A 10,393-nucleotide genomic window follows, 5' to 3' on the forward strand; every position below is an offset into this window, starting at 1 on the left:
TTCATAACATCTCAAGATAATGAGTCTAACAGCCATTCTTTCCCTTCAGTTTGTATGTGCCTTCAGGTCTCCTGACAACCTATGGTGACCCCTTGAATTTGATAGGATAAGGAATAATATATGCTTTAAAAATATATTTTTGCCAATTGAAGAAAAGTGTGTATTTCTAAAGCTTGTGCAGTGGTTTTTGTGCCCTTTTTGGTTTGCTAATGAAGGTATTTTTACAATGCAGACTTTGGACTTTATTGCACCACCTCCAGTGTCTGACTTACTTCTTCCGAATTTAAGCCAAATTCAGAAGTTACGCTGATTTTTTCCTGATTTGGAAAAATGGCTGCCGAAGTGACTTACAGAGCCCAGATTCAACACTGGAGGCAACGGGAAGCCATTTTGAGGGGAAAGCCTGTGCGATAAAATCAGCGATAACTTCCAAATTTGGCTCAAATTTGGAAGAGATAAGTCAGGAACCGGAGGGGGTGCAATAAAATCCTGTGGGAATTTTTCATATGATCAATATACCTACCCCTGAATTTCTGTCACTGTGTTCTCTTGTGGCAATGTGGGCAGTGCAGTCATCAATGAGAGTACTAATATTTTCAGACTTCACTTTCACATTCACGTCCATAGGAAGAAAATTCTTCATAGCCAATCTGGGACTCGTGTAAAGTCTTTCTAGGGACAGGGGTGGCATGGTGGACTGAAGGGGATGTGGGAAATGGTGTAAAGGGATTTCAGTTTTTTTTACAAACCTAACTGCAGGGTACTTTTTTGTGACAGCAGTCTATCTTGTATTCAGTGGGTTTAGTGACGTTTCTTTTGAATCTTATAGCATTTCAGCTGGAGGATTTCTCAAAGAGAGTTGCACTCTCCCACTACTTCCTCAGTGGCAATGAAGTACCATTACGGAATGACAAACAGATCAGAATGAAAGGGATGGTCTGCCACTTCCTGTGGCCATAATTCCCAGATTTTGTGTGGCACCACATGACTATGTTGTAAGGTAATAGCTGGTGTGTTACGATACATAAATAAATGAAATCAATGCTTTGAAGTGTCTGCTCACAGAGGAGGCTGCCTGTTGTAGCTCTGTATGAATTGCCACACAAGGTTCTCTTTGTTCTCACATGTAATTAATACAGACATTCAGAAGCTTCTCTATGGTAGGATCATTTCAGTGAACTTGAAAACCAAACCCTTCCATCTATTGAGAGAAGTGTGCTTCCAGTTTTTAAAAAGTGGTCCACTTTTTTTAAAATATGGGAATTACTGTAGTGTAGAAGATGGTATATCTAATGACTGTACAACAAAATGAGCCAGTGACAGATATTTCCACCAATACAAACAGTTTTACATTTAAGATTAATAAGAAAACCATAATTTTTGTTCATGCTGTGTGTCTTCAAGTGATTTCCAACATATGGTGGCCCTAAGGTGAAGGCTTTCTTGGCAGGATTTGTTCAGAGGAGGTTTGTCATTATGTTCCCCTGAGGCTGAGAGAGTGTGACTTGTCCAATATCATCCCCTGGGTTTCATGGCTGAACAGGGAATCAAATCATGGTCTCCAGAGTCATAGTCCAACACTCAAAACACTACACCATGCTGGGTCTCAAGAAAACCATCATAAATAGCACTAATTTATGAATTCAAAGACATAGCTGTGTTAGTCTGGAAAATCAGTATGCAAAGAGATCTTGTGGCACATTTGAGACAAACTGAGAGAAAGAAGTTGGCTTGGCAGTATGAGTTTTTGTAGACTTGAGCTACTTTTGGGAGCATAAACATTCATAGCCTTGAGTCTACTTCCTCAGATGCATGAAGTGGAGTGCGGAATCCAGAGACAAACCTATATAAGCCAGTTGTGTGTGAGAATGGCAATTGAAATTCAAATCCTTGTGGGTATGGAGATGAGGTGGCAAGTTCAGTTTTAACTATTGTTCTGGTGGGCATTTCTCTCAATGTGATGGTCTTTCCTTAAAAAAAAATCTTCTGCCTCCTGGTGCAACCCATACAACACCTGGAAAGGGTGTGTCTTGGAAGTAAAATATGTAACTAATGTTGCTGACAGTAAAACAATAGATTAAAGAGAAGGCATATCTCACCTACTTTGTTGTAATAGTCTGTAGCCCCCTGCTGGCCAATGTACTTTTTATCTGAAATATTGTGTAATTACATATAGCTATGAAAGAACTATAAAAGATCCTAAAGAGTAAAGATATACATCTACGCACTAAAGTTAGACCAGTCCTAGTCATTGTATTCTGCATCACCATGTACAGATGTGAGAAATGGACAGTAAAGAAAACAAATAGAAAATAAACTCATTTGAGATGTGGTGCTGGAGAAGAGCACTGAGGATACTTTGGATAGCCAAAATTTTAGACAAATGAGTCCTATAACAGATCAAGCCTAAACTCTCCTTGGACCCCAAGATGATCAAACTAAGGCTGTCATACTTTGACCACATCATGAGAAGACATGATTCATTAGAAAAGGCAATAATGCTAGGAAATGTTGAAAGAGATAGAAAGAGAAGACGGCCACATGCCAGATAGATAGACTCAATCAAGGACATGAATTTGCAAGAAATGAGCAGAGCAGTGGAGGATAGGGGATCTTGGAGATATCCATACAGTTGCCATGAGTCAGGATCAACTTGGGGGCAGTGAAGAAGAAGAAGAAGAAGAAGAAGAACAACAACAACAACAACATTGTCCACATAATTTGGGATAATGGTGGCATGGGTGTCCTCTTTCTTTCTCCCAGAGATCAGCTTTATGTAGTGTATGTAACCCTTCTGATTACTTTCCCTGCTCTAAATCCAAGACCCAGCAGCTACCATTGTTTTTGGGAAATGCCATCAAATTGACTTTGATTAATTGTGATCACATGAACAACAGGCCACCAAGTTTCCCTATCATCAGCAACCTCACTCAGATCTTGCAGACTCAGGATTGTGCCTTTCTTGATTGAGTCTATCCATCTGGAATGCTGTCTTCCTTTTTTTCTTACTGTCGTCTACTTTGCTAAACATTATTGTCTTTTCTAGTGAGTCATATCTTTTCATGATATGTCCAAAGTACACAGTCTCAGTTTAGTCATCTTGGCTTCAACAAAGTTGAAAAAACACACAAAGCTGCCTTACAAGATAATGGGTAGTTATGTGTGTGTGTTCTGGAGTCTCCTTTTTGTGATAGTCTGAAGTCATTTGTAGAAGGCTTCAGGGGACATATGGCTAAAACGTATGCAGGTCAGAAGAGATGGAGTTTATATAATTCTAGAGATTCCCCTCTCACCCATAATTCTCACCCATTAAAAAATCCATGTTGTATCAAGTTTTGCTCTGAAATGACCAAGACAGACTTCACAAATACCACCTGAAAAGCTTTAGAGTGTCTCTCCTGCAGCGTGTGTGTGTGTGTGTGTGTGTGTGTGTGAGAGAGAGAGAGAGAGAGAGAGAGAGAGAGATACCACTGTAACTATCCTTGCCTCAGGTCAAACAAAGTATATGGCCATGCAGGAATGCTAATTCCTATATTGTTATATTGCCATTGTAGAGTACCCAATTTGCATAAGTAAGAAATACTGTTTGGCTCCCTACAACTCCAAAAAGGGGTAAGAGGACTCTTGTCTGAAACCTGGGAGAACTGCTATGTGCAGACAACACCAAGCAGCTTGACTTGTGCTTCACTGTACCATGTTTTCAAGTTGTCTCTCACCCCATTTTGCCAGACAGTTATACACAACTGAATTGTTTGCAAAGGGATCTCGTAACACCATTGAGATTATGGGGCAAAACAGACCGTTTCCTCACCGGATCAGAACTGCGGCAACCACACACTGCAGCCCCAATCCGGCGCTCTGCTGGCAGTAAAAACAACAGCCAAATGACACTTCTTTTAGCGCTGGCAAAAAGGTACCCTTGCTGCGGCAGCAGAGGCTTTTAGCCGATTCTTTGGCGCAGCGCTTCTAAATGCTGTGCCAAAGAAACGACCAACATCGGGGAGGAGTTGGGGCATCCGGCATGTGGTCACCATGCCCCCACTCCATCCCGATGCAGGTGTCTGTTTTGCCCCTAACTGGAAAAAAAAGCTAGTAGCTTCTTTCATTTAGTCTAAAAGATGGTACAAGATCCCTTTGCATACTGATTTCCCAGACTAACATGACTATGTCGTTGAATTCTAATTGAATTGTGGTACCAAAAAGGCACCAGATCCCATCTGATCTTGGAAGCTAAGCAGGTTCAGTCCTAGTTAGTACTTGGGTGAGAGACCTCCCAAGTAGGCTATATTTCAGAGGAAGAAATTAACTAAACCACCTCTGAGTATTCTGTGCCTAAGAAAACCCTGTGGAAATAATGGGGTCACCATAAGTTGACAGGCGACTTGAAGGCACATTAGTGGTAAATAAAGCACACATTTAGTAGTTTGGTACATATTTCCCCCTCTGCTGAATGTATTCATGCCATGCTTTAATCAACTGCATAATATTTCATTTATTATTTTTGTCATTTCCTGAAAGTTAGTCATGCAACTACACATAAAAATGGGAAATACAATGGTATGAACAGTCTTAACTTTAGTGTTTAATTATTTATCTTTACACTTCAGGATCTTTATCCAAAGGGATCTTATAGCACCTTTAAGACTAAGTGAGAAAAAAAAAGTTGATGGCATACGCTTTTGTATGAAGTCTACTTCCTCAGATGCATGGAGTAAAGTGCCTAAGAACAGACCTTTATAGCTTTAGGATCTTCTCTACCTGCTTTGTTGGGATGATGATGATGATGATGATGATGATGATGATGATGATGATGATGCATTCTGTGTTTGTTTTGTAAAAATACACAAATGCAACAAAATTCATAATGCCCAGCTTGCCAGTCTTAAGCTCATCACCGATAATAGTTTGTGGTCTCTGATAATGAACACACTCTCAAGTTTGGTAGGAACCAAGGTCAGAAACTTAGGCTTCAGTAGCTGAAACCTGAGAGCCAGAATGGTGTAGTAGTTTGGACTATGACTTTGGGAGACCAGAGTTCAAACCCCTGCTTGGCCATGGAAACTCACTGGATGACCTTGGCTATTAGGGGAAGGGAATGGCAAACCTCCTCTATAGATGCTTGCCAAGAAAACCCCATGATACTGTTGTCTTAGGGTTGCCATAACCCAGAAATGGCTTGAAGGCACACAACAACAACACCTTTACCTAATAACTATAGATCCAGCCCAGAGACATTGCCTAATTAACCTATGTAGAATTTCAAATTCATAGCAGGCTTATTTCCTCATTTGTTACAGCTAATAAATACAATTGCCCCTTTCATTCCCACACCGCCCCTTTGTTGTTCCAGCAAGATTCTTCTCACAGGAACAACCTTGAACAACCTTGAGTCATGCCTGCCTCCTCACCAGAGTTATCTTACTACTTGTGGCAGAAATTACAATGTATGTGCAACAACTGTTTCTATTTTTTTAATAGCGGGCAAGATGTATTTGCAACTCCTGACACACATAAACACAGGCATTCATTTCGATTGATGGACTTTAGATTTGTGCTGCACTTTTTCTCTTTTCATTATTTTCCCCAGGGACCAATGCTTTTTTGAGAATTCATTCAAAACATCACTTGATTCTTCAAGCTTTAGGCTGATGTAAGAACTTAAGAACAGCCACACTGGGTCAAAACAAATGCTTATCTTGTCCAACATCTTGTTCATAATGTGGCCTGCAATTTGATCCACACAGCAGAAATAATCCAGCTTGAAACTACTTTAACTGCCATGACTCAATGCTATGGAATTCTGGGAACTGTAGTTTGCTGTGGCACCAGAGTTCTCAGAAATAGAAGGCTAAATGTCTCACAAAACAACAATTTCCAGAATTCCATAGTGCTGACCCATGGCAGTTAAAGTGGTGTCAACCTGTGGATGGTGCCCATGTCCTCAATTTCATTGTTGTTGTTGTTGTTAACTATTGTCAAGTTGAATTTAACTTATGGGACTCTATGAATGAGAGACCTCGAAGTCACTAGGGTTGCCATTTGTCAGGACCTCCAAACCGGGACAAATGTAGGACAAAATTTTCAAATGTAGGACACATTTTTTTTGTGTCCTACATTTGAATAGGAGCCTCGCTAAGGGGAGGCTTTTCCTCCCAGCCTGGGCCCCCGCCCTTGGTGGGGGCGGAGCCCAAACAGGGAGGCTTTCCCTCCTGGCCTGGGCCCCCGCCCTCAGCGGGGGCGGAGCCCAAACAGGGAGGGAATCCTCCCCTCAGCCTGGGGGCGGGGGCAATCCCAGGGGCGGGGGCAAACCGGGGCGGGACCGTGCGGACCCGCCCCAAACCAGGAAAGTCCCGCCCCCAGGCGGGATATGGCAAGCCTAGAAGTCACCCTATCATCAACAACTCTTGCAGACTCAGGACTGTGGCTTCTTTGTCTGAGTCTATCCGTCTGGAATGTGGTCTCCTTTTCCTACAGCCTTCTACCTTACCAAGCATTATCCTTTCTTCTAGTGAGTAATGTCTTCTCGTCTGCAAAGAGATCTTGTTGCACCTTTGAGGCTAACTGAAAGTAGGAAGTATGATCAAGTCTATGAAAGCTTGTGCTACCAGCTTCTTTCTTTCAGTTACTCTTAAATGTGCTACACATTCCCTTTGCATACTGGTTTTCCAGACTAACATGGCTATGTTTTTGAATTCTATCAGCATGATATATCCAAAATAGGACAGTCTCAGTTTATCATCTTGGCTTCTTTTGTCTTTTCAGCAGTCCATGGCATCTGTAGAACTCTTTTCCAGCAACCAATTGGGATGTATATTGAGCATTTCCAGTCTTTGGCCCATTCTTTTGTTTTTCTCATTTGTTGAGAGATTTTAGTTAGAACCAGCTCTATTGGTATGCTATCTGTTCCTGGTGATTTATTTCTCCTAAGTGCTCTGAATGCAACTTCCACTGCAATTTCTAAAATTGTAGGTTCATCTTAAAATTGTTCATCATTGAATGAATCTGTCATCCTTTCATTTCCTTTTATACAGTTCAGACGATTGCTTCCATTGTCTTATTATTTTTACTTGGTTATATAATGTGTTCCCCCGCTGGTCATAGAGCATCTCCAATCTTGGTTTAAATTACCCTTCGGTTTCTCTGATCTTGTGGAAGATGCCTCTTGTTCTTCATTTTGCCAGCTTCTAATTCTGTGCATTGATTATTATAGCACTTATCTTTGTCCCTGCAAACAAGTCAGTGAACAGTTACATTCAGGGTTCTGACTCTATTTCTGTCGTCTTTTACTTTTGCTCTCATCTGTCCTCCATAACTGCTTAAAGAGTTTCCTCTGTTGGCACAACTCACATATCTCTACAGTAGCATGACTGGGCTATTGCTGGTCCCATGCAATGTCTCTTCCACATTCATCCCTAACCCTGCCTTCCTGACTTATGCTCTAACCATTGTGCCCTGTGTGCGCGCGCTTGTGTGTACATCTCTGTGTTTAATGCAGACTTTTTCTGGCTGCAGACAATGTCTTTTTGCATTCCTCCCTGGCAATGTCCCTGGCTTCATTCCAGAGTTCTTCTGGCTCCCAATCAATTAGGCTTAATCACTTTTATTGTTTCAGTAAAATAACCAGTCCTCTTTCCCCAGGGCTGGGGAGGACCAGACAGTCAGTCATAGCTTATCTCTTTCTGCCTTAAACTATGCTAACAGTGATGGAGGGAGAAAGGGGGGGGACCCAACATAGAACTACAATCGAAAGGCTTAATCGTGTAAATCTCTATATCTTTAACTCTTATGGGAATGTTCTTCAAGTTGTATTTCAGCATGATGGTTGGTTTACTCTTCTTCATTAGTTAGATTTTAATTTTTTATATTTGTAGTTCATTGTCTATGCCACAATCTGCCCCTGGTCTTGATTTTGCAAAGAGAATGAAGGTTTTCAATTTTCACCATCCAGTTATGTAATCTATTTTTTTTTTTCTGTAATGGCCATCAGGTGATGTCCATGTATACAGTTGCCTCTTTGGTTGCTTGAAGAATGTGTTTGCAGTGAACAAATTGTTGGCCTTGCAAAATTCAGTTAGTCACTCTGCTTCATTTATTGATCCTAGGCCAAATTTTCCTACAATCTTTGATTCTGCTTTGTTTCCTGTTTTTGCATTCCAATCGGCTTGAGTCCAGTTGCATCATTAGCCACAGCACTATGCATAGCTGTCCTTTGCTGTACCCCAGGAGCTTGATGAATGCCATCCAGCCTGGGAGCCTCATCTTCTGGCACCAGTGATGTAGAGTCAATTGAAGCAGACTCAAGTCAGACTCAAGTCATTTCAGTAACTTGACTTTGACTTGACTTGGCAAAAATGACACACTGATGTGACTTGACTAGACACTTTCATATTTTTAGTGACTGACTTGCTGATGCCATTCACTTCGAGTAGCAGGCAAGACCTGCCCCCAAAGCATGGGGCACATTTCTTGGAAGGGATCAGCAAATGGATTAGGCAATGGGCTTGAGGTGGAAGTATCCTTCTGAAGCTTTTGAAAAGCTTTGGAAGGTTCCTTTGATGTGCAGCAGAGACAGCTTGCCAAGCAGACCTCAAGCCCATGTGCTTAGCACATTTGCTGTTTTCTTCCTTACTTAATAATAATAATAATAATATGTTTTATTTATAGACCGCTATTCCGCGATGATCATAGCGGTGTACAGTAAAATCGTTAATACAATAAAAATACAGTTAAAGGAGGGAGAAGTCTCATCCTTCAGGCAGTCCCCGATGTTGCTGGGTCTGCCTGATGGCTCCCTCTGAGGCCGAGATGACAGTTGAGGAGGGAGGGGCCTCTTCCTTCAGGCAGTCCAAGATGTTGCTGGTCTGCCTGATGGCTCCCTCTGAGGCCGAGATGACAGTTGAGGAGGGAGGGGCCTCTTCCTTCAGGCAGTCCCTGATGTTGCTGGGTCTGCCTGATGGCTCCCTCTGAGGCCGAGATAACAGTTGAGGAGGGAGGGGCCTCTTCCTTCAGGCAGTCCCTGATGTTGCTGGGTCTGCCTGATGGCTCCCTCTGAGGCCGAGATGACAGTTGAGGAGGGAGGGGCCTCTTCCTTCAGGCAGTCCCCGATGTTGCTGGGTCTGCCTGATGGCTCCCTCTGAGGCCGAGATGACAGTTGAGGAGGGAGGGGCCTCTTCCTTCAGGCAGTCCAAGATGTTGCTGGGTCTGCCTGATGGCTCCCTCTGAGGCCGAGATGACAGTTGAGGAGGGAGGGGCCTCTTCCTTCAGGCAGTCCCTGAAGGTGTTGCTGGGTCTGCCTGATGGCTCCCTCTGAGGCCGAGATGACAGTTGAGGAGGGAGGGGCCTCTTCCTTCAGGCAGTCCCCGATGTTGCTGGGTCTGCCTGATGGCTCCCTCTGAGGCCGAGATGACAGTTGAGGAGGGAGGGGCCTCTTCCTTCAGGCAGTCCCCGATGTTGCTGGGTCTGCCTGATGGCTCCCTCTGAGGCCGAGATGACAGTTGAGGAGGGAGGGGCCTCTTCCTTCAGGCAGTCCAAGATGTTGCTGGGTCTGCCTGATGGCTCCCTCTGAGGCCGAGATGACAGTTGAGGAGGGAGGGGCCTCTTCCTTCAGGCAGTCCCTGATGTTGCTGGGTCTGCCTGATGGCTCCCTCTGAGGCCGAGATGACAGTTGAGGAGGGAGGGGCCTCTTCCTTCAGGCAGTCCAAGATGTTGCTGGGTCTGCCTGATGGCTCCCTCTGAGGCCGAGATAACAGTTGAGGAGGGAGGGGCCTCTTCCTTCAGGCAGTCCCTGATGTTGTTGGGTCTGCCTGATGGCTCCCTCTGAGGCCGAGATGACAGTTGAGGAGGGAGGGGCCTCTTCCTTCAGGCAGTCCCTGATGTTGTTGGGTCTGCCTGATGGCTCCCTCTGAGGCCGAGATAACAGTTGAGGAGGGAGGGGCCTCTTCCTTCAGGCAGTCCCTGATGTTGTTGGGTCTGCCTGATGGCTCCCTCTGAGGCCGAGATAACAGTTGAGGAGGGAGGGGCCTCTTCCTTCAGGCAGTCCCTGATGTTGTTGGGTCTGCCTGATGGCTCCCTCTGAGGCCGAGATGACCTTGAACATGCCCTGACTCAACTTGAGACTTGAAGTTAGAGACTTGATACTTCACTTGAGACTTCACCTAAAAGACTTGAATGCATACTATCTGGCACTATATATTGTTTCATTTTGGATTGTTTCATTATAGGGTTATGGTGGTAGAAGACATTCACAAGGGGTTTACAAATGCCTCTTTCTACTGTATGTGATACTAACAAGTGTTAGCTGTGGTGCCACTGCTGCTGTCTCTGGGGGATCTTCTGCCAGTGTCACCACTCACTACTGCTACTGCCTGGCACATTTAGTCTGGCTCTTCAGCAA

This window comes from Sceloporus occidentalis, unplaced genomic scaffold, assembly GCF_023333645.1.
Source record: "Sceloporus occidentalis isolate IW3139 unplaced genomic scaffold, rSceOcc1.0.p SCAF_1, whole genome shotgun sequence".
NCBI classification, from domain to species: domain Eukaryota; kingdom Metazoa; phylum Chordata; class Lepidosauria; order Squamata; family Phrynosomatidae; genus Sceloporus; species Sceloporus occidentalis.